The 22593-nt window shown below is 38.2% G+C and overlaps 2 long non-coding RNA genes across 2 annotated transcripts in view; one reads left to right on the top strand and one right to left on the bottom strand.

Moving 5' to 3' along the window:
- Positions 1–4296: 4296 nt before the first annotated feature.
- LOC126985658 (uncharacterized) overlaps positions 4297–22593 on the top strand; it is a 55291-nt gene continuing 36994 nt past the window's right edge. The window contains exons 1-2 of the long non-coding RNA XR_007738840.1: positions 4297–4379; positions 20489–20685. This is a non-coding gene — a long non-coding RNA (uncharacterized LOC126985658). The remainder of the gene's footprint in view (positions 4380–20488; positions 20686–22593) is intronic.
- LOC126985657 (uncharacterized) lies at positions 14650–20979 on the bottom strand. Its single transcript, XR_007738839.1, has 6 exons — positions 20723–20979; positions 18711–18907; positions 18151–18318; positions 17341–17474; positions 16487–17003; positions 14650–15655 (listed from the first exon to the last, which is right to left on the bottom strand). It is a non-coding gene; the product is annotated as an uncharacterized LOC126985657 (long non-coding RNA).

The raw sequence follows: 22593 nt of genomic DNA, 5'->3' as shown, positions 1-22593 counted from the left end.
CATTTATCACATTTACCGATATACAAGGGGAGCAGGTTATCTCATTTATCACATTTACCGACATACAAGGGGAGCAGGTTATCTCATTTATCACATTTACCGACATACAAGGGGTGTAGGTTATCTCATTTATCACATATACCGACATACAAGGGGTGCAGGTTATCTCATTTATCACATTTACCGACATACAAGGGGAGCAGGTTATCTCATTTATCACATTTACCGACATACAAGGGGAGCAGGTTATCTCATTTATCACATTTACCGACATACAAGGGGAGCAGGTTATCTCATTTATCACATTTACCGACATACAAGGGGTGCAGGTTATCTCATTTATCACATTTACCGACATACAAGGGGAGCAGGTTATCTCATTTATCACATATACCGACATACAAGGGGTGCAGGTTATCTCATTTATCACATTTACCGACATACAAGGGGTGCAGGTTATCTCATTTATCACATTTACCGACATACAAGTGGAGCAGGTTATCTCATTTATCACATTTACCGACATACAAGGGGTGCAGGTTATCTCATTTATCACATTTACCGACATACAAGGGAGCAGGTTATCTCATTTATCACATTTACCGACATACAAGGGGTGCAGGTTATCTCATTTATCACATTTACCGACATACAAGGGGTGCAGGTTATCTCATTTATCACATTTACCGACATACAAGGGGAGCAGGTTATCTCATTTATCACATTTACCGACATACAAGGGGAGCAGGTTATCTCATATATTTATCACATTTACCGACATACAAGGGGAGCAGGTTATCTCATTTATCACATTTACCGACATACAAGGGGAGCAGGTTATCTCATATATTTATCACATTTACCGACATACAAGGGGAGCAGGTTATCTCATTTATCACATTTACCGACATACAAGGGGAGCAGGTTATCTCATTTATCACATTTACCGACATACAAGGGGAGCAGGTTATCTCATTTATCACATTTACCGACATACAAGGGGAGCAGGTTATCTCATATATTTATCACATTTACCGACATACAAGGGGAGCAGGTTATCTCATTTATCACATTTACCGACATACAAGGGGTGCAGGTTATCTCATGTATTTATCACATTTACCGACATACAAGGGGAGCAGGTTATCTCATTTATCACATTTACCGACATACAAGGGGAGCAGGTTATCTCATGTATTTATCACATTTACCGACATACAAGGGGTGCAGGTTATCTCATGTATTTATCACATTTACCGACATACAAGGGGAGCAGGTTATCTCATTTATCACATTTACCGACATACAAGGGGAGCAGGTTATCTCATATATTTATCACATTTACCGACATACAAGGGGAGCAGGTTATCTCATATATTTATCACATTTACCGACATGCCTCATTTACCTCATTTACTAACATACAAAGGGTGCAGGAGGAAACTTTCATATTTCAAGCAAGCTTCAAATTCAAAACATACGTCAACATCTACTTTTAAAAAGATTTAAAAAAAACTCAAGTGGGACATATCGCGATAGGCAGTCGACAAAGACACGGTACCGTGTCGCAATGGACCGTATTGGCTATACAGCCAGCGCCACACGTGGCCACTCACTGAACTGTCAAAGCAGTACTTCCACAGAACTAAAGTTATGTACTAGAGTGCGTCTAAGGCTGCCTCCATGATATAAGGCCTTGGTGCCGCCACCGCTCCAAGCCAACGACTGCACACACTTTACTCCTACCCGATTTCCTGACTACTATTTGACATGGAAAAAAAAAATTATATCGGGCAGGAGTGAAGTGTGTGCATTCATCGGCTTGGGGCGACGGTGGTATCATGGCTGTGTATCCCTGAGACAGCCTCAAACGCACTCTAGTCTATAACTTGAACTCTATGGAACATTCACCTAAGAGTTGAGTGGCCACATGTGGCGCTTCCTGTATAGCCAATACGGTCCATTCATCAACCCTTTGTTTGTAAACAAATCCCGCGCATGCGCAGATTGGATGGGATGTCATAGGATTCGTGGATGGCAGATGACATCACACCGGATAGGACACGTAGCAATGGGTTTAAGTTGGATAAGTTCAGGTTCAACAAAGACATAGGCAAAAATTGGTTTACCAACAGTGGTGGGTGAGTGGAACAGACGTAGTTAAGTCATGTGGTGAGCGCCAACACGATAGATACATTCAAGAAGAGGTTAGATAAGTTATTGGATGGGAGAGGTATGGGGTAGGGATGGGCAAGTACCGTTAATTTGAGTACCGGTAGTACCGGTACCGAAAACTCAGGTACCGTTAGTACCGGTACCGGTACCCGAAGGAGTATTTTTTTATCTTAATGACTTCTGATGAAATTCCCAAATAAATTTCCTGTAAAGAAAACTCTCTCTCTCTCTCTCTCTCTCTCTCTCTCTCTCTGAATGAAGTGAATATTTATTTTTTCGATAAAAAAAATAGCATGTATAGTTATTATGGATGTACTCGATCATAGTCTAATAACAATAACAATATTTATTAGCAACCTAAAAAAAAATCGGACATGAAGAATTATCAATAAATCCAATAAATAAATCCGAGCAATCTGGTACCGGTACCGTACCGTTTAGCTGGTACCGTTAGTACCGGTACTGGTACCGGTACCTGCCCACCCCTACCTTCCATAATTACCGCACTAAAGGTAACCATCACATCCCCCGCTAGTGTAAAGATCCTTGTCACAACCCAGAACGAGTGTTCACTTGTCCTGAGGCTTGTTTCAACATCATTGACAACCGCTCGGAAATAGCCAGACGACCACCCCGCTACCACATTACCATCTAACCAGTGGCCGTCAGAAGGAATGTAGCGTTGCCTTGAAAAAAAAGACGTTACAGTAAATATGAAATGTTTCACCATTAAGATACAGCAAGTTTTGTTTATTTATTTTGTATTTATAAGGTTGTGAAACCAACATTAATTTTCATAATATTCCCAATAACAAATGGATATATAACTGTGTTATTGTTCCTAATAAACAAATGAATTGGGGCTCCCGTGGTCCCGTGGTAGAGTCTGTGCCTTGCGTTCCGGCGGGGTGCCGGAACGTATGGGTTCGAGACCTGCCCGGTGCAATGGGGTGGAAAGGTGGTCTCTTTCCGACACGGCCGTACCATAAGGCAGCCTCTAAACCTTCCTCTTCCTCTTCCCTTAAACGGTGTCCCCTTTCTGCCGGATACTATAAGGTGATCTCGGCCCCTTCCTCCGTTACGGCTTCTTCCGAGTTGGGTTGGTAGCCTCTGTAAACATCTCTACACGGAAATATTGATAATTGAAGCATTTTACATATATGAGTGTAATCATACATATTTTTCAATGTATAATCACGAAGAAAACGGTTGATTAAAAGGCAAATATAGGTATAATTGGGGACATAGCATGAGTGATAGGGCTGGCTTCCGTGTTACCATGCTAGCTAGGCCTACGAGAGGGGCGGCCCAGGGGAATGGGAGTGACGTCAGCCAGCACCCCTTGGTTTCCGCCTCTCTCCACGCTCACAGCCAGGAGTCCACATGTGCCCGGCGTTATCACTTCTCTGTCCCTCGCTACCATCGCGTCAAGCAAGGGGCCGTTAGAAAAGTGCTCGAGCCCCATCGGGGCTATAGGAAAAGACTACCTAGCTCCTTGAGTTGACCAAGGACGCGTGTTGACACGGCAACTCGGCAAGGGTTAAAAATCATGATACAACCCTAAAGTCTTAAACAACATTTTAAATCATATTTAAAAAAAAACTTTTGCAGATTCATATTAGATCAAATATGTTTTATTATAATTCCTGGATCATTTATTACTAAATTAATGAGAGAAGTGCAGAATTGACGCATAAAATATGCGAAAGGGCTCACGAAGATGTGCCTATCTCGACCCCTTGCCAGATTCCAACAATTTCGGCCCTCAACACCTTTCCTTCGCTTACGGAGCGGCGGGCCCCTCGAAGATTACGGTATGAGAAATTGACCGAAGAGCTTCTATAGTCGAGGAATTGGGCATCTCTCTACCAGCCGTCTGGGTGGTTGTGCGGCATGCACCGCCTTCCACCCTTGGGGTATATCCCCAACGAAATACACACACACACACAAAAAAATGTATATATATATATATATATATATATATATATATATATATATATATATATATATATATTTTTTTTTTTTTTTCCCCTCTCTCCCGGCTGTACGAAAATTTGGTTGTAAATACGATAATTTTGAGTACACTGCACGATAATTCTCTGCTGCGAGGATGGCAGCCCTGGTGTGCGCGCGCATCCAGGCAGCCTCTCCATTACCTCAACATTGCAATCCGCGGAGGCACAGCCGACGTCATCTTTAATCAGGTAATATCCATGTAAATAGTCATTTCCATGACGCGTCCATTATATAGTGAATTCTATAGGCCTTCGTGCAGGTGCCCAGGAGGGTAATGATGTCAGGGAAGCGGAAATTACGTGTAACATGTGGTTCGGTGTGGATGGTTCGGCACATGGCAGACAGATCTCGTAAACCTCCCACGCCCATGCCTTCACAAGCTGTGCGGGCGTGTCTGAAACTCGAGGTTAGGTTAGACCCAGCAAACACAAGTACGTACGTCGGGTTTCCAGCGGGCCGTCATTAGGGTTATGACTCGAAATGAAAATTTTTTGCCTGGTATGAATTTTAATGAACAATTTGCTGCTAATCACAAACTGATGATATTGTGGCATCATCCAACGTTTTCTTGTGATCAATTATCACGTATACAAAATTGAATTTTCTGAAACCTAAGTTATAAACATATTATTATATAAATGCATAAAATGCCTGAAAAATTTTCTGTTAAACTTTTTCACGCAAAACCACAATAATTGTGATTTATATAATGAACGATTAGAACCTCATCACATGGCATAGCAGGAATTTCAAATTTCGCCAAAAATTTTTTTTGTCATAACCCTAGCCGTCATGTGTTGTACGTTGCGGCGGCCCGACGGTGCAAAGCGCCGTCTGCCCGATGTCATTTTTGCTCATCGTCATAACGGAGGCCCGACGTAGTATGCCGATCATATGCCTCCCATACGCCGATCATATGCCTCCCATACGCCGATCATATGCCGCCCATATGCTGATCATATAATATGCTAGCCCCAGCCCCCACTCACCCACTTCCCCCTTCACCTTTACCACAAGCCACACTGGCTTACACACACACACACACACACACACACACATATATATATATATATATATATATATATATATATATATATATATATATATATATATATATACACACAAATACTACAGCACCACGTATACACAAGGACATAAAAAATAAATGTATTGCAACGACTGAAATTATAACTATAATTCTAAATATAGTATACTATAGTTACTTAACTAAACCAATAAAAATTAAATTTGCATGAAAAATTATACCATGCTACAAATTACTTTTGCATGTCACTTGTAAATCATACTAAGTAAGAATCTGGAAGAGTATAACAATATTAGTCACCTAATATATTTATTATTGGTGATAATGAAACTTCATTGTCCACTTTGAATTTATGAATGATTATATTACAACAGTAAAATATAATGGTCTTAACAAAAATTACAGACACCTGTAATAGTTTGAGGTGGTTCTCATATATATATATATATATATATATATAGATATATATATATATATATATATATATATATATATATATATATATATATTATGTTTAATATTCACATAATATTTGCTAGCATTGCAATTAAAGGTTAGATCTGTTAGAGTTACATACTAAAGGAAGAAAGCAAAATTTCAATTCACCAAATCCATCTGGCGCCGCTTGGTGAGCATTTTTTATTTTTTTTTTGCTTTTTTACAAATACAAATACGATAAAGTTCGCAATATCTTTTATTTACTTTGTATGTTTATTATTTCTTTTATTATTATTATTATTATTATTATTATTATTATTAGACATGGGGTAATTGTAATCTGTAATCGTAATCAGTTACAATCGATTACAGTTTTCAAGTAATCATAATTGTAATCGATTACCCTCTTGTTTTTTGCTAAGTAATCGTTATTGAATACATTAATAATGTAATTGTAATTGTGATTACTTTTGTGATTACATTAGCAAAGTTTTAGCTAATAGTTTCTCGCACAGCAAGTATGTATATTCTAAATATGTGTAGTAATTCAACCAATTTAATATTTAGTATGGTACATGTGTATGAAATTTGCAAGTTCACCTTTCAGTCCTTCCTGTAATCACGATTGTAATCACGATTAATACATCATGTAATCGTAATCGATTACACCTAATTTTATTGTAATCGTAATCGTGAAAATATGAAGTAACCGTAATCGTAATCGATTACATAACATAAGTAATCGCAACATGTCTTGTTATTATTATTATTAGTAGTAGTAGTAAAAGTTTTAGTAGTAGTAGTAGTAGTAAACGTTTTAGTAGTAGTAGTAGTAGTAGTAAAAGTGTTAGTAGTAGTAGCAGTAGTATTGTTATTAGTATCATTATAATAAGTAGGCTAGTAGTAGGGTTCACAGGAATGATACCCCCCCCCCCCAGATCTCGTGAATCTTTGAAAGGGCGCAATTTAGGTCCTTCTATTGAAAGAAGTTGAAAAATGCAGAGTGGGGTCGTCGGTGTATGAGTGGACAGGACAGTTAGTTATGGAAAGCAGATCATTGATGAATAACAGGAAGAGAGTGGGTGATAGGACAGAGCCCTGTGGAACACCATTGTTGATAGGTTTAGGGGAAGAACAGTGACCGTATACCACCACAGAGATAGAACGGCCGGAAAGGAAACTGGAGATAAAGGAACAGAGAGAGGGATAGAATCTGAAAGAGGGCAGTTTAGAAAGCAAAGACTGGTGCCAGACTCTATCGAAGGCTTTCGATATGTCCAGCGCAACTGAAAAAGTTTCACCTAAACGGCTAAGAGAGGATGACCAAGAGTCACTTTAGAGTGCAAGAAGATCGCCAGTAGAACGCCCCTTGCGGAATCCATACTGGCGATCAGATAGAAGGTTAGAAGTGGAAAGGTGCTTTTGAATCTTCCGGTTAAGGATTGATTCAAAAGCTTTAGATAGACAGGAAAGTAAAGCTTTGGGGCGGTAGTTTGAGGGATTGGAACGATCACCCTTCTTAGGCACAGACTGTACAAAGGCATACTTCCAGCAGGAAGGAAAGTTGATAAGCAGAGATGAAAGAGTTTGACCAGGCAGGGTGTCAGCACGGAAGCACAGTTTTTATGGACAATCATCTCCATCAGGTCCATATGTAATGCCCCGACGAGCTTATTTTTCCATCCTTCCTATTTCTCAACACGGCCTCTGCGTGTATCGAAATAACACGAGAAATTAATCAAGACAAAGTGAGGGTATTCCCCGGCTGCCTGGGATTGAACCCGCGACCAGCGTGACGGGAGAGCCACTCCTCCTGGGATTGAACCCGCAACCAGCGTGACGGGAGAGCCACTCCTTACCGAGTCGGCCAAAGAGGTACCCCACTGGCTAAGTGGGTTATGGGAGGCTCGTTCATCAGGCCGTCGCCGCACTACACATAAACCTTCTGAGAGTTGAGGCCAGAGAGGGCATTTAAAACATCATTATGAAGAATCTTAATAGCAGGCTTAAAGGAGTCAGAGGGGGTATGAGTAGGAGGAATATGTCCAGAATCGTCCAGGGTGGAGTTCTTACAGAAAGTTTGAGCGAAGAGTTCAGCCTTAGAGATAGACGAGACGGCAGTGCTCTTGTCAGGGTGAAGGAGAGGAGGGAAAGAGGAAGTGAAATTGGTGGAGATATTTTTGGCTAGGTGCCAGAAGTCACGGGAAGAATTGGAAAAAGCAAGGTGTTGACATTTTCTGTTGATGAAAGATGTTTTGGTAAGTCGGAGAATAGATTTGGCACGATTCTAGGCTGAAATGTAAAGTTCATGGTTAGTAGGAGTGCGAAGGCTCTGGTTCCTTTAGTGAGCTGCCTCTCTATCTTTAATTGCATGAGAACAAGCATGATTAAACCAAGGCTTTTTAGCATGGGGAGTAGAGAAAGAACGGGGGCACGGTATTTAAAAATGCTGGCTTAAACTCGGGATTTAAATGATTTTAAAGACCACGGATTAGACTGAAATGTTGGTAGATATATGTAAGGAGGCTGTTAGATAATTAAGTAAGTTTTATATGTGTACAGTAAATGAGGTATGTTAAGGGAGAGAAAGTACTGCTGGCAATTAATGCTACCAACATGCATCTTGGATTACAGGGATTAATTTATAAAAACTCTACAAAATTATCTCAACAAATTATCAATAGATTTGGAAATATACCATATAGAAACACATGAGACAAATGTAATGGTATCCTCTTATTAAAAAAAAAATATATATATATTGTCATGCTAAATTTTATAGCAAAAATAATGAAGCATGAAATAATTGAAAATAAAGAAAACATTTTGAGTAAACTAAAAGACATGATGATGCTCAATAACATAGGATTAAAGAATTATCCTCACAGCTTGAATTGAAGTACAGCACTCTCAGATCTATAAAGTTCATCCTCACAAGGGCAGATTAAAAAAAAGAAAAGAAAACTTTTAAGAAGTTATTGATGGCAAACAGTGGCGTACCGAGGGGGGGGGGGGCCATGGGGCCATGGCCTCCCCCCCTTTTGCAAAGAAAAATAATAATGAATAAATAAATGTTACAGGAAAATAATAGGAATATGTATATTAGTATTACGATTACGAATGTGTGTGTGTGTGTGTGTGTGTGTGTGTGTGTGTGTGTGTGGAGTTGAGAGCTCAGTGGCATCGACTGACCGAGTTATTTCCCCTTTGGTTTGGTTTTGAGTTAATGGTAGGATATAAGGTGTGCTCTGAGTGAAAAAAAAGTAAGATGTTAAATGATAGGTTCATAAAATTGTGTGAAGAGTGCGATGTCAAGCTGTCAACTGAAAACGGCGGAGAGGTAAACACCTCTCCGCCGTTTGTGGCGGGAGCGGGGAGACAGGAAGAAGAGGAATATGAGATTGGGATGGCTCTGGCAGAGAGAGAGAGAGAGAGCACGAAAGTCGTAAGTGTGCCTTCTCTCCTTCTTGCCTCTCGTATTTACTTGATTTTAGGTGTAAGGTGCTGTCAAAGTGATTGGAGGACTATATAACTATACTGTAGAGGCACCAAGTGAACTTGTCTGGTGACAGTGGTGAGTATGTAATGTGCTTCTGTATTATGACGGGGAGCGTGGCAGGCGACGCAACACGCGTATGGGACCTGTAAGGTCGACCTTTGCCGCTATATTACCACCTTTAATGACCGTTTTGTGCTTGACAGTGGACAGTGTAGAGTGGCTGAGTGACTATTGTGTGTTCAGCACTTCAACAATGGAGCTGCTGAGTTGAATAAGAGCAGGTGATCTATTTTGAGAAACATTCATTGACGACGTAGGCTCGCATGGCCGTAGCCTATTCATGTTATCCGTATATTTTTCTGACCACAAATTCCAAATTTCTGAAAATTATGATTGATAGACTTCATTTTCTGTTTATGTAGTACTTTTTTACTATAGCGTGTGTCATTTCTTGAATTCCCGCAGGCTTAGGATTTGTGCCTTTCCATCCTTTACATATTTCCTCCTTGGTCACAAAACGCCAGAAAACGCTTCACGTACGTACTCTATCTGGTGTAAGAAAGTCACCACTGACTCGGCTGATGCCCCGGATAATTCAGTTAATCAGGTGGGTAAATAATGAAATAATGATTAAGAATAATTACTGCAAAACACGTAGGTGAAGAATCAGCAGCCAAGCCTGATCTAAAGCAATAAGTGACCCAGGTTTTCTCATGAGTTTGGAAGTGCTCACCTTAGTTCTAAGTGTCACTAAACCCTTGCCAGAAAACTGCAGGGGTCACAACAAGAGCTGATGGGTGCTCTTGGAAGTGTAGCTACACAGAGCTGCATAGATGCATTTCAGTCCTATTGTGATGGAAATAAGTTCAACCAACTTTTTGCCCAAGCTGAGGAAAGGTACTTAGATATCATCCAGAAGCCTTGAACAATCAGTGGTCATCAGAAACATAATGAAGGCTAACCCTCCAACACCAACTCCATAGGAGTACTATCGAAGAGCTACTTTTCTCCCATTTTCGGACACTGCTATAGCACAACTCAGGGAAAGGTTTGCATCTGAACAAATTAGGAGTTTTTTGTTGGGAAATCTTGTTCCCTCTCAGTTGATACTTATTTTAGTGAACTGAAGGAGGCAGTTGAATTTTATTGAAAACTTCTTGATGGAGATGCAGATCTCGTTGAAGATGAATATCTGCGGGGGCAGAGTTATTGGAAGCGTCGTGAATCTCATGAGAGGTCAAAGCAAGTTGTTGAGACATTGGCATGTGCCAAAAAATTGGGCACATATCCAAATTTTTCACCTTATTGCAATTTTTTCAACCCTACCTGTTAGCACTTCCACCAATGAGCGATCCTTTAGTGCCCTTAAATTGCTTAAAACATACCTTAGGAACCCAATGAGTGAAAGTTGTTTAAATGGACTGGCCTTACTTTGTCTATTGTGACACAAATCTTGATCATGAAGCCCTTGATGAATTTGCACGTAAGAACAGACGCCTAAATTTGAGGTAAACCAGTTTCAATGTATTGTTGTTAACAGTAACTAATCTAATTCATCTAGTTAATTTTAATTTTATATTCATAAAATACCTGACCCAGTTTCAATGTATCTTGTTAAAATATGTTACAGCACCAGCCTGTATAAATGAAGATTATACATGTTATATAAATATAACTTTTTTTCCTTGCCAGTATATTACTTTTTTATCAGAATATGTAGTTCTAAAGTAAGCAGTGTTGTTTCGAGGGTAGGTTTTTGCAGTCCAAATTACAGAAATGAAGAAGATTTTAAAAGTAATGTTCGCTCAAGTAACATAAAATTAGTACTTTTAAGAGTATTTAAATCTCCCAGATTTATGTTGTACTTATATGCTACCAACAAACTTCTAAAATGTACAATGTATGTATATGTATGCATCAATGCAGGTATGTATAAAAAATAATAGATTTACCCTAGCGATCTAACCCGAATCCTCAAGCTGTATAGGATCCCTGCGCTTGCAATAATACTGAATACTGCAATAATACAGAATATATATATGTATATATATATATATATATATATATATATATATATATATATATATATATATATATATATATATATATATATATATATATATATATATATATATATATATATATATATATATATATATATATATATATATATATATATATATATATATATATATATATATATATATATATATATATATATATATATATATATATATATATATATATATATATATATATATATATATATATATATATATATATATATATATATATATATATATATATATATATTTATTGTCCCCCCCCTTCAATTTTCTGGGTATGCCACTGCTGACAAATATGAGTAGTGTGTGGGTCAAGAGCAAATAGTGTAACATTATTTTTACAAGTCAGTTCAATAACCTGTGGGGAACAGTGAGAAATATGCCCATCTAACAAAAGCAGGACTGGCCGTTCAGCTGTGGGACGAGTATGAGGTAGGAATAGTTGCTGAAACCATGTGAAAAAGAGATCACAATCCATAAAGCCAGATTCTTGCTTACCATAAAGGCAACCATCAGGCCCATCCTTTGCATACTTGCCTCCTGGAAAAGAATTCTTGAATATCATGAAGGGTGGTATGGCATGTCCAGCTGCTGACACACAGCAATGAATACTTATGTGTTCTGATGAGGCAACATCCCTAGAGTGAGCATGCTTCATTCTTTTGGGAGTAACTACCCTCTGTGTACATTTATTTAAATCTACAATGCTTTCATCACAATTGTAGATATCTTGAGGTCTCTCTAAATATCCACCCTTATTTAGATGTTCCTTAATTAAGAAGCTGAAAGTAGTCCCTGATAATGTCAACTGTAGAGTAGAGTGCCCTCCCTCTGTCCATCCTGTCAGGTCGTCTCATCTTGGTGGCAACGGGATGTTTGTGCCAAAATGACCTCTGCCATCCTTCACAAGGACCTGATAATCCAAACACTTCTATTTATTTTATCTATACACCAAGCAAGCATCAAAATTTTATTAATAGTCAGAGGAAATCCCCTCCCAGCCATGTAGCCAATATAGTTGCACAAGTCTCTCTCCTGTCCTGGTGTCAAAGCCCTTTTCCTCCCTGCCTTGCAATCATCACTAACTTAGCCATGTAACCTGTCAGTCAGTGTCTTCCTTGGTACGTTAAAAGTCCTGGCAGCCTCAGAAGGAGTAACTTGATCCTCCCTGCATGCTTTGAGGGCACATTGCATGCCCTCTGGAGACCATTGGGAGTGTTTTTTGCCTACTCTTATTGGCTGAGATGGCCTCTAGGGATTAGGCACGATTGTAAGCTAGAAGAGAAACATGATTAAATTTTTTAATAGAAGGCATCATGACAACCTGAGTTCTTAGGTAATTTGGTGAAAAGCATAAAATGCATTAATTTTGCCATTTATTTCGCCAGCATCATCAATTTCGCCAATTTCTTACATATAGTATCATTTATTTTGCCATTTCAGTAAATTTAAATAAACAAAATTTGGCAAACAATATCGTGATCAAAGACAGATGACACGTACCTTAACTCCTCGGCTGCCAGACAGGCACTGAATCATGATGGGAAGACGCTGTGTTACATGAAAAAATTGTCATCGCCTGAACATACTTGTGGTGGTGCGGGTGCATTGCTTGACTGCGCAGAAAACAACAGCTGACACCACTTGCCTTTTTTTTTTTATGTGCATTTCATTGACAGTACAGCATTGTGTTGTATATTTTCGAATTCCTGAGACATTCATTATGTGATAACACATTTGTATTGTGTGCTTTTAACTATTATATCAGAATGCTTGCCAAGAAAACTGTAGCCACCAATTCTCAAAATCGGGCGAAATTAGTGATGTGCACGGTACTTAATTAAAGTAAAAAAAAAAATCTAAATTATTAATTAGGGCCGCTTTCACAGTCACGTTTGTTTGTTTTGATCGTTACCGATGAGCCGCTACCAACAAGAAATCCACTTTCACAGTCGCCTTTCGCGGCGCTGTTTGTTTGTATCAGTACCAGAGATTGGAACCTCTGGTAACGGAGCTCTGGTAGCCGTGGGGGCTCCCCAATGGGGCTTACCAATGACATTAAATAGTAAATAGTACAAATTCTTGCCCTCAATTGGTTATATTTTTTCTTTAAATGGATGTAAAAAAAATATCACACTATACAGCAACACGTTGCACGGCTTCAATGGTAATATGAGAAAACAATTAGAAGACTTTGAATGACATGAACTCACTTCACCTGCTGACAGTAAACGTCCTGCTGAGAATGTCAGTTTGATTGACTGAATGTTTATTGTTGCAAAACGCACAATAAAGGAGAAGGGAGGACTTTAATACATGTCACCATTATTCACTTGTTATGCCTTCTTGGTCAAACTCTCGTATTATTCTAGATAGCCTCATATGTATGTATATGCATAGGGGCCGGCATACACATAATGAAATCAGCCATGTTATGTAATGAATAAATGTGAAGCTTGCTAAATAAGTGTGAATAATGAACAAATGTAATGAATATATACAGTTGAAGAGACACTCTTGTGACATCTGCTAAATAATAGAACTTTATTGCTTGTCACCATTATTAAATAAATTTTCATCTATTATCCCTAGGAAATATTAGGCTATCAGCAGATTTGAGCGGTGTATTACAGCGAGACACCACATTTTTCCATCATATCTGTTCTTCTCAGTTCCCAGTGGGCAAAACTCGGATAAATCTGATCAAATTCACGTGAATATGACACGTGAATATCACGAGAAAAACTGATCTAAAACGCAAAATGGAAGTCACGTGTTTTTGACACGTGAAATTCACGAGAAATTTTCACGTGAGTTTTACATGTCGTGAACACGAGTGTTTCACGTGACCAAAACACTTGAATTACTCGTGTAATTTCCAAGGTAATTTCTGTATTAATACGATAATTTCCTAGCTTATCGGCAATGCATGTCCTATATTATTTAAAGATATAAATTCCAAGGTAGGATTTGTATATCTGGATTTTTAAAATCTTGTATTGAATAGAAATATATACATCCATGTACTGCAGGATATTTGTATGTATTCCTTATAAGTACTACAACGCATAATATAGTATGGCACTATACTATGATGGTAGTACAAGGAATACATACATGAATATCTTGAAGTGAATGTATATCTTTCTATACAAAGCACAGGATTTTAGGAATGCAAATACACACATCCTACAATGACATTTACATCTTTAAACAATATAGGGTATGCATTGCTGATAAACAAGAAAATAATCAATACAGAAAATTAACATAAAGCACTACAGCATTGCAGTATGTATTGCAATGAGACATAATATAATACTATGTAAAATTTAATATCCATCAGGAGAAAGAAAAGCCACAATACAATATAATACTATGTAAAATTTAATATCCATCAGGAGAAAGAAAAGCCACAATACAATACTGTACATCATTTTCACAATTTGCTGTTATTCATGGCAGGCCTGTAGTCAAGTCACAGCAATAGTGGGTGAAAGGAGGCAGGAGGCAGTAAAGTTACCATGACTCCGACTCCAGCTGAGTTCTTGGTAGCATTATAAAGCCAGTTTCATTATCGACAACCATTTTGTGGCAGTTATTTCAAAATAAAGGAGTCAGATTTCAGATTTTAGTTTTACCTCCTCAGCCCTAACTCAAGGACTGTTCTACACAGTATGCCTTGATATTACAGGTGTGGCTCTTAATTACTAATACAAATTTCTGTTCATGCTTTGAGAATACACATCTTGTTGCTACATTTTTTTGCACACCGTACCTGGAATAAAAATGTGGGTATCAACAGTTTTCCTGAGTCTAACCAAACTGTTGGACAGATCATAGAACAGTTTTCACAGTAAGGACAGGTTTCAAATAGTGTAGTTCTACAAGAATTTATAGGCCAAAACCTTAAAAAATGTCTGAAGTTACCCGATTTTATGGTATCCCCTGACCCAGCATCACTATTTGCCCACTACCCTACATGATTTAGTTTCCACTTTACTTCATTTTTGGGACATTACACAATTGTGTTGCAATCATGTGTATTTCTGTTAAACTCACATCTCTGAATTTCTTCATAACAGTCTGTGATGACACTTCACAATCTTGTATTTTTAAAAGCTACTTTGCCCCGTTGTCCATACATGTTGTATTTACACATCAACTTCTTCGACATAATGCTGCACAATACCTTTGATATCATATCCTTCACTGAAATTCCACCTATGTGGACAAATTTTTCTGTCATTTCTTTGCAAAAAGAGGGTGTTCACAATTCATTTTCAAATGCCTCTGCATCCTCCATAGAGTCCAGCTGTTGAATTGATATATCATTGTCACTTGGTGTAGAGCCAGTAAGAGTATGCAAAGAGGTCCTCATATCCAGCAACAAATGAATGACTCGCCTCTGGAATTCTGGAAAAAATAGTGAGGAAAAGAAGTTCTAACATACACTTGGAATTTTAGAACAGGCAATATTTCAATCCTCCTCAGATATTGTTGTCCAAATGTGGTGAATCTGAGTGAGTGAACCATATTAATTATGGTGTGGAAATTATTTAGAGCTACACTCTTACTCATTGAATCTTCCTACTTACACATACCCACACAAATCAACAATCCACTCTCCACCAAATATTTATATGAAGTAGTACCTATATTATACAGATTAATGCTAATAATTTATTAACTTAATATCATAACTCCTTTACAAATCACAACACAAATCCAATAATAATCTATTGATAATGATTTTTGCAGTAATTACATGGAAGCTGAACAATAATATTTAGACTTTCAGTATTGTAATACTTTCCAAAGCCCTGGCATGTTACATTGTTGCTACATCTCTATTAATTTTTATACTTTTGGACAGATTAAAAAAAAGTATTTACAGTATACATTGTGAAAATCATAGCATTGTAAATTACAATCAGGCATGATGCTGTAAGTACATGGTATAGGACACTTGTGTAATCTTTGGAACCTGCAGGTGATGATGAGTGGTGCCACTAAGTGAAAGACAGCAGGACTTTGGTACACTCACTGTAATGTCAGGTTACCGAAAATTGTTATCACATTAATGAATGCAACCAGAAAGGATGTAAAACTGTTAAGACAACATAACTTAGTACATTTACAATATATTCATACAAGAAGAATTGGAACACCTAATTAAAAGCACTACACTGTTCAGTGTTTAAAACACTTGAGTACTACTCAGTGCACAAAAACTTTTCAACTTACTTGCCCAATCCATAGGAAATCCACTTTGACGGTTTTCTCCTTGGTTCAAGGGTTGAACATCATCAAGGTCTTCACTAGACAGATTCTGAATCCAATCACTCCCTTGTCGGTCACTGCTGTCATGTCTGCTGCGTTGGTCACTGTTGTCATGTCTGTTGTGTCAGTCACGACTGTCATGCCTGCTGCGTCGGTCACTGCTGTCATGTCGGTCACGACTGTCATGTCTTTTGTGTTGGTCACTGCTGTCACGTCTGCTGTGTTGGTCACTGCTGTCATGTCTGCTGTGTCGGTCACTGCTGTCATGTCTGCTGTGTAATCGCTGCTGTCATGTCTGTTGTGTCAATCGCTGCTGTCATGTCTGCTTTGTTGGTCACTGCTGTCATGTCTCGTCTGTCGGTCAGATCTGTTCCTTAGGCTGTGGTTGTCATGAAGGTCCAAACTGCCGTGTAGGGTATCAGGCTGACTGCCTTCATCTTGCTGTTGGTAACTACTCTTCTTTTGCCGGTTACTTTCACATCTGTGAAATATATGTAATAGGAAATATTAGTAATTATCCTGGTCGGACATTAAACTGCATCCGGTGATGGGGCCACAGTTCAGGAGATTTGTGGTTTTGGAGAGAGTGGAGTCACTCCTTTTACAGGAGAAACAGCCTCAATATATAGATACATAGATTCACAGCTACATTTTGTCATACTATATTCATCTCAGATTGAGATCACATCACAGATGACCTCATCCTATATAAGAAATACAGTAATATGACCCTTTACTGCACATGGACTGCATTCGTTTCTCTACATCAGGTCATGATCACATAAAGCAATTAGTTGTAGAATACAGCTACATCTTACCTGTCTGAATTATGTCTTTTCAGATTTTTTTCTTGCTGCACTTGGCAAGCCTTTGTGTTGATGGTTGTATGGGACAACCTTTTGTGGTGGGGGGGGAGCAACTGTTACTTGTAAAGATGGCCCTGAGGCAAAGTCTGTGAAAAAATAATAACTGTTAACAAAACAAAATTTACTATGGTAATATCTAATAATTCAAATATGCTTATCTACTACAAACCTATAATAAAGCAAGATTTGGCAGGAAGAGCAAAGCAATGTGTGCTGAGATGGTTTGGTCATGTTGAAAGAATGGAGGATGACAGGTTGGTGAAGAAGATAGTACGTTCAAACGGGAGGGGTAGGAATCTGAGAGGGTGGCCGCGAAAAGGATGGAGGCAGTTAAGGGAAGGGGACTGACACTAGAGCATAGCAGTAGAGTGATTGTGCGTGACAGGAGCACAGGAGGCAGCTCAAGGGTACACAAAAAAGAAAACAATAATAAAAAAAAGCCCGCTACTCGCTGCTCCTAGAAAAGAAACAAAAGAGGTGTCCAAAAGCAAGGTCAAATTCGTGAGGAGAGATGTCCTGATACCCTCCTCTTGAAAGAGTTCAAGTCGTAGGCAGGAGGAAATACAGATGAAGGAAGATTGTTCCAGAGTTTACCAGCGTGAGGGATGAAAGAGTGAAGATGCTGGTTAACTCTTGCATAAGGGGTTTGGACAGTATAGGGATGAGCATGAGTAGAAGATAGTGTATGTATGTAGGTACATATTTTTGTCTAGAAAAACCTTATACATGCTTGCAAATGTCAGTAACTGAATACAGACTTACGTGGACAATCCAAATCCTGACTACTAATAAAGTCCTTTGGCAGAGCTTTCTTCATACGTTTCTTCCTACCACGCAAGGTCAAACCATCTTCCCCATCCAGGTCACTGCTGCTTCTGTCACTGTCTACTGCTGATGTCAGCTGGTACTGCTCACATTCCTCATAACTGTCTGAAACCCATTTAAATGCTTGTCTATTTCAGGTTTTCACTGCAAACATGACTCAATAACTTTTTAAACTTCCAAACCCTTAAAAGTGTTACTCCTCAGGTGTATTAACCCTATTGCGAAAAATGACAGATCATATAATTTACGGAGGGAAGAAATTAAGACAACTGAAAGTGATTACAATAATCCCTCCTGTATTTGGATTAATGGGGCCAGAGACTTGTTGGATTGGATATGCAGAGTTTCCAGATAAGGGAGGATCTCTTCGATCTGCCTTAACCTCTTCGTTAGTGATGGCGTACTGTAGTACTTCATATAAAATTTTGGCTAAGGAACCGATGAAGTACAGTTACCAATGCTTTACAGTTGTGGTCAATACAATATGTATTACTTACCAGAAGCTATTTTTACTTCTATCAATGGAAATTTTCTCCGTGATTTGGGGTCTGGGTCTTCTCGACTAGTTAAGGCATTGTGAGCATCAACTTTTGATGGCCAATATAAAATCTGACTGCCTTCAACTATCCAGGTAGATGGTACCACACACTCCTCTTCTTTTCTGCCCTCCAGCCACACCGATCTTTTCCACATCCTGGAAATATTAATTTCATGCTTATTGCAATAGAATATGTTCAGTCTCCCATATAATTGACCTCCAGCAGGAACCTATAGTACCTTATGTTTTACCCATTGTTTCTTAGAGAACTTTAGCGTCATCAAGACAAAAATCAGACATGGAGACTATGAAAAAAGGTATTATTAATGGCAGTTTATAACAATACATTACCAGTGGATTTAAACATTCTGATCATTTAAATCTCATTATCAGTTGCATTTACCAGTTGGAAATAGCTTCTTGGGATCCCCCATATTAGGTTAAGTTAGGTCAGGTTAGGGTAATTATCCCACTGAGGTCCACCCTGTCTTTTTCACTAAAGAATTTCAGAATGCAATGGTTATTAGGGTTTTACATGTGATTCCAATGTTGATTTTTGTCGGAAATCATTAGTTTTATTGCTATTACCTCCGGAGGTGAGGGAGTGGAAACCAATGATTCTCGGCAGAAATTAATATTGCAATCACATGAAAAACATTAATAACCATTGCATCCTGAATTTCTTGAATGAGAAACTAATAAACAAACACCAAACACAACCTAACCTAACTAAACCTAACTGAACCTAGACTAACGTAACGTAACCTAACTTAATGTTTTGTATCCTAACCTGGCTCACCTCAATCATCTGAATCATAGTCCTCATCACTAGAGATACGAGGCGGAGCTAGGACATTTGGCACACAAGGAAGCCGTATAGCGGAACTGAATTTGAAAATGAAGCAGGATGGAATGAAGATGCTAGACACGATGTCACTGGCTGATAGAAATAAAAAAAAGGGGCGGTGATTGGTTGAAGGAATCTAGGAATTTCTCGCAAGAGTTCGCGCAGGCCCAGTGTCATGTGAGGAAGGGACGCAGCAGCCAAGAGACTCCTAGACAGCCATAATGGCGCGTCTTCTCACACACATAACTATAAATATTTTTAAAAATTGTATCTCGCTTATTACTAGTTTACGACGGATGATTACTTAGAAGAAATTGTTCTACTCAATGAGAGGATTATAAAGATGATAAGAAAATCAATACGCAACAGGGTGGACCTCAGTGGGATAAATACCCAGGTTAGTTTAGGTTACATTATGTTTCGTCTCGTTTTTAAGACATTCAGGCAACTTGCACAGCTAGACTAAAGCACAGCAGTTAATTTGGGATACATCCAAGAAATTATTTCCAACTGGCCAATTTGGGGTCAGGTTAGGATAGGTTATCCTTTACAATTTAAAAATTCATTATTTAGCAGAATTATAATATTTATATAAGTACATGATGACAGGGGGGCGCCCATGATAGCATTCACAAATAAAAAGTTAAATATAAAAAAAATCGCTGGCGGCGTTGCTATACATTTGCGATACATATATGCAGCTCAAAATGTTCAGCATAAGGAGTCTTACCCTTTGAGGTAGGTCTCCAATGTAGAAGTGAATAAGTAGTTAAACTGGAACTGTACCCTGCTATATATAGGTACTTCACGTACAGTAGTACGTACATGATGTAATTACAGTCTTGTGCAGTGTCATACTGTAAAATAAAACCCAGCTGTTTTCCTAACAGCATTCCTGCAGAAGTCGGGGCAACTCGACAGGATCTAACTCCCGCCCTGGTGACAGGACGGCCAACACAACCAACGACTCCTGATAACAACTACCACTGACGGGGCTCTAGAGGCTGTGGGCCCACAGCCTAACTAGCCCCATAAAACACCCACGAAGAAGAAGAAGAAGAAGCACTGCATTCAAGGCGAGTCAAAGGTAGGTACACCCACAATCCCACAACCCACATTCTTACCTTGTTTGCGGTGATTTCACTGTCCTTTGGTCCACGAACAGGGTCTTCAATATCTCTTAATGCACAACAGAGGGAGAGGAAAACCCGGTAACGAGACAAAACAGGGAGAAATCTGTTGTTGGCCGCTCAACACGAAGTCCCGAGTGAGGCAGTTTAGGCGGGAAAATGTTGGATTTGTTTTGTTCAGTTCAGTGTTGTCAAGAGCGCTGATTTTCAGCGCATGATGCTAAAGCCATAATTGCGGTCAATTAAGAACAAATGAAAGGCTGTTTATGCGATTTACAATTTAAAAATTCATTATTTAGCAGAATTATAATATTTATATAAGTACATGATAAGCCACAACCTTTCTGGTAATAGGGTCAATATAGCATAATATGCTATAATATCTAGCATTCTGATTGGCAACGAGCACACACAAAGTAGAGAGAGAGAGAGAGAGAGAGAGAGAGAGAGAGACATAAATAAATAAATAGATATATATATATAGATATATATATATATATATATATATATATATATATATATATATATATATATATATATATATATATATATATATATATATATATATATATATATATATATATATATATATATATATATATATATATATATATATATATATATATATATATATATATATATATATATATATATATATATATATATATATATATATATATATATATATATATATATATATATATATATATATATATATATATATATATATATATATATATATATATATATATATATATATATATATATATATATATATATATATATATATATATATATTATAACTATTAATAACTTGAGAATTACCCCGAGATATATAGAATAAGACGTAGGATACATATTTGATGTATGTACATAAAATGCAAACTCGTGTTTTACACACATAGTTTCCACCTGAATTATTGCAACAGTTATACACATGAATTTCTCTGCCAGTAATACCCGGGAAAACCACGTGAATTGGGATCCAGTTATACACGTGAATGTTAGATCAAGTTATACACGTGTTTATCTCGTGAATATCTAGTGAAAACACGTGTACACGAGTAATCCACAAGATTTCCACTAGACGTTCATGTGAAACTCACGTGTTGTGCCCACTGGGTTATTCTTTATTTATCCTTCACGTTTACTCTTTGTACGTTTATTTTTCACATTTATCCTTCATAATCCTCCGTTAGCTGATGTAATGTTGACATTTCCCTCCGCTCCGGCATACCAACACTGCCGAATCACGCGCCTTCGTCTTTTCATGATTGTTACCGCGCTGGTAGTCACCGATACCACGAAAACAACAACTGTGAAAGCGGATCGAGGCGATGGTAACGGCTGCTGCCAGGATGGTAGGGCCTTTGGTTAGGGTGCGTACCAGATGACTGTGAAAGCGGCCCTTAGTCCTTATAAAATTATCACTTTTTTATAGCCGTTAGCTGCTGCTACTATCCTGTAAATTACTGGCATAAGTAGTATGTTGTGAAGCCCTGTAGTTCAGCATCCCCATGTTTAACTGTCCGGAGCCATTCTTTCACCACCTTTTCCAGTAGGGATGTACCCATGTATCAGTATCGGTTGTATCGGCACATTTTGAGAGTACAGGAAATCCCCTATATACGAAAGGGTTAGGGACTGAAAAAACCTTTCGTTTATCGATTTTTCGTATATCGAAGCCATTTCCCCCATAGGATTGTTAATAAATAGGGGGGTTAGGGACCAGCGCCAGCAAAAAAAAAAAAAAAAAAAAAAAAGTTAAATATAACTATGCTTAAAAGCAATTTACTACTCACAATACAATGAAACGCAAGGCTCATAAATAATTAAAAACAATTACCATTTCCTGTTCTTTTACT

The sequence above is a fragment of the Eriocheir sinensis genome, chromosome 60 (genome assembly GCF_024679095.1).
Source record: "Eriocheir sinensis breed Jianghai 21 chromosome 60, ASM2467909v1, whole genome shotgun sequence".
Lineage (NCBI taxonomy): Eukaryota > Metazoa > Arthropoda > Malacostraca > Decapoda > Varunidae > Eriocheir > Eriocheir sinensis.
The sequence above is the reverse complement of the archived record's forward strand: the minus strand, read 5'-3'. Positions and strand labels throughout refer to the sequence as shown.